The following is a 3845-nucleotide window of genomic DNA, read 5'->3' on the forward strand; positions in this document are numbered from 1 at the left end:
TCTAAAATATACAATTTTATTTACAAAAAACTATTTCAAATAAAAATTGTATGTATAGAGGAATATTCTATATCATTTATTTGGAATGTATTTTAATTAAATACATAGTTTCGAAAAATAATTGCCTCTTAAGATTAACATGAATCACCCTGTATATTAAAACTGCTCGCACATACACGTTTCATATGAAAGCTGAGAAAATGGGTTAGTTGATCTATCGTTAAGATAATGAAAATATAATTGCTATGATAAGACTTGAAGAGGAATGATGTTTATCTGACGAAGTATAAAATTATAAAATTAATGCGGCACGTTTAGTAAGAAAACTTTTCGTGTTTTGAAGCAATGTGAAAATAATATCTAAAGAAATACTATGAAAGATATCAAGAATTGCATGTTTTATTTATTGTAAATTTCAATGTAAAATAAAATCATGAAATATAATGCTTTTAGTATTAATTCTATTTGTGTAATCGCTAATTAATTTATATAAAGAAAATTAGCCAAGAAAAGGAAATTTATACTATATTTTGATGTTTTTCTAGATAATATATTTAACTTACACACAATTTTATGCCGACTTGTAAAAATATGATGATTATTATTATATTGTTATATTATATTGTTATAATATTATTATAATATTTTAATATTATTATTTTATATTTTTTTATAATTAATTTTGTTAGAATTTTGTTAATTTCTCTACATATCACAAAATAAAAATAGAGAGTAAAAGATAAAGACAAGATATATCTAAAAAGATCAACAGGAAAACAGTCGTGATGGAACTCATGAGCTTTTCAAATAAACGTTTTCAAACACGTATTATTATGGAATTTCTTGAACGCAGATTCTTCGTTTTGCGTTCTTTGAACGAGGCATTAATTGCATTATCTCTTTGCACCTCTGAAATAATTAATCTGACGTAGACCGGAGTATATTAGTGACAATCGATCAGCACGTTTCGCTATGGACATACGACATAACAGGAGAAAATGAATTATCGATGACGAACGACACGTACGCGGATAATATATTTTGGTATCCGGTCGCATACGTGCTCACGCCAGTGTGGTGTGCCAGTTATTTTGCCACGGACCCACGTTTCCCATTTCTCTTTCGCGATGGTACGGCACAAAAGGAATGACGAAAAAGAAGGAGCTCGGAATCGGCGGCCGCGTGTTGTAATTCGCAAACAAAAGCGGCGGGACCATGTTCGTTTTCCCGTCAGAGAAGATTTCCCAATCCTCAGCGGCTCGTCCCATCTCCAGAATATTTAATGATCGTCCTGGCCGGATTCGATTGCCCGTTGAAAAAAAAGGAGTGTCGCACGTTCCACGTAAAATCGATAGACGATTCATCATTGAGTTGTGTTTAAAATCGGATACGTGTCTGCAGAGGAAGAATTTAGGGGTTTAAATCCCCCCCCCCCAAATGTTTTATTTATTTTTAAGTATAGAAAAATATAACGTTACTTTTGAATAATTTTTTTGTTGTTATGTAAAATTTTTTTTTTCGCCCGATCATGTAAATAATTTCTGTAAATTTAGTTACAATTTTGATGTATAATGATATGTATAAAAAATAAGATCCGATATGTATAAGAAAAATTTTTACAAAATTTTTGATATTAATGAATACTCCATTCACAAAAATTTTGTTTTTAATAATTAATTTTGCCTATACTTTCTTTAAGAATCAAAAGTTATGATTTAAAAATATTTTCTAATATTTTTTCATTCAATATCAGGAATAAAAAGGAGACTTCTGAGTTCTAAAATGTCAAAAAACAAATCATTATAAATGCAAATATTGCTGTTTATGTGATAATACAATTGATAAATTCTACCTTAAAAAATTCTGAAACCCATTCTTTTATGTCGTTTCGCAATCTTTTGAAGAAAGAAAAATACATTTGATATTTTAAAAAAGAAGCAAAAGAAAAGTTCTTATTTAAAAAAAAAAAAGAGAGAGACGCAAATTTTATAGAACATAAAGTTAATGAGTTGTCATTGAATCATGTTTGCTAAAAAATCGGTTGTTTTGCAAACTTGAGGGAAGAAAAACATATTTGGTGCCTTAAAAAGAAACAAAATTCTCATAAATTTTTGTCATCTCATTGACATAAAAGTGAAACCGAAAGTATTGAGAGATTTTTTTTACTGCGAGATATAATAAATTAACCTCAATAATTCTTAATTGCGACTCTAAATTTGCGACTTTTAATTTTGTCGTAAATAATTATTATTAATTATTTACTGCTTATTTAATTATGTAAATAATTCCGTATAAGTTCGTAATAAATCTAGAGATGTGTAATTTAGAGATCTGAAAGGTGTATTAATAAAATGAAAAACTTATATCTGTTTTATATCACATTATTAATACCTAAAGTAAGATTTATTTCTTAAAGTTTTTTGTTGCATGTACTTTACGTCCCTCTCGTTTCTCAAAATTGCGATGACTAAACAAAGTTTTCTGTCGTCGTTCGAAGAAGCCGCAAGTAAAGTTCGTCTTACATATCACAAGATAAGATGTTTATATGTTGCGAACTTCCTTTTGGTTTAGCGTTTATCGAGGTACGACGATCTTTATTCGTTGTTACCGGGACTCGCATAACTATCCGCATATACGAGTTTCCGGAGGAAGTTGGTCTCCAATTAAAGTATTTTCTATCGTCGTGGTTTTCGAAAGGAGCGAGGTATATTATAGAATGGATTCCGATCGGATTATCATTTCCTAGATTTTTACGCTGAAAAAATGTACTAAATTTAAATAAATTATTTGTTTTAAAAATATAATTAAATATTTAGTAAAGATAAAAAAAAAGATATATTTATTTGATATGAGAATCATTAATTTCATTTAACTTTTTAATATTTTTTTATTGAGTAAATATTTTTTTGCTGTAAGTAAATGTTAATTTAATTGGTACTATTCAAATAAATATTAAATACTTATTTATTTAATAAATTTTATTAAAATTTAGTGTTTTCTTCTTTAATTTATTGTTTTATAAGAAGAACGCGGATGATTCCGATCAGAATCCATTCCGAACAATTTCATAATACGTACCCAGGTCGATCATATTACAGTCAACCTCTATTAAATCCGACGCATGGCGTTAAGCATTGTCGATACCAGCCGGCTCGTTGGAGCTCTCCTTAACGAGATGTCAAATAGAAAAACATGTTTGCGCTTTCTCCGACCGCACTGTGTATTATAACGCGCACGAAGATCTCTGCTTTTCCATTCGTATCGCCTGTCAATTTGTCCCACGGTTCCGGACTACGATTTCGCGTCGTGGCAACGAGCTTCTCGAAACAACAAGCTTGTGTTCTCCAAAAGATTTAAATCGTTCAAAAAATAAAGTCCGTAAGAACCAGTAGAGGATAAACATGTATAGAAAGTATATTATTCGAAATTATAAATACAAATGTTTCGACCTTCGGTTTCGGTCTTCTTCAGTAATATTGACAAGTTAGCCTAATAGCAATTTCGCTCTACAGTAAACTATTAGAATTGTTAAATTGAATAATTACAAAACGTTCAAACCAGAAACATAAATTTAATGTCTAAAAAAATCATTAAACGTGAACTTACCGGTTTGACAACGTTTTGTAATTATTTAATTTGATAAATTTAATGGTTTACTATAGAGCGAAATTATTAACCCAGTATTATATTGAAAAAGACCGAAACTGAAAGTCGAAATATCTAGATTTAATTTTGAAAAATATATTTCTTCGATTCTCTTATGAGTTTTATTAGAATTTTTTATTTATCTATTTGAAATTTTTATCCTTTTATATATTTTTGCTAAATTTTTCATTATATATATA

This window comes from Atta colombica, unplaced genomic scaffold (genome assembly GCF_001594045.1).
Source record: "Atta colombica isolate Treedump-2 unplaced genomic scaffold, Acol1.0 scaffold9, whole genome shotgun sequence".
NCBI classification, from domain to species: Eukaryota; Metazoa; Arthropoda; class Insecta; order Hymenoptera; family Formicidae; genus Atta; species Atta colombica.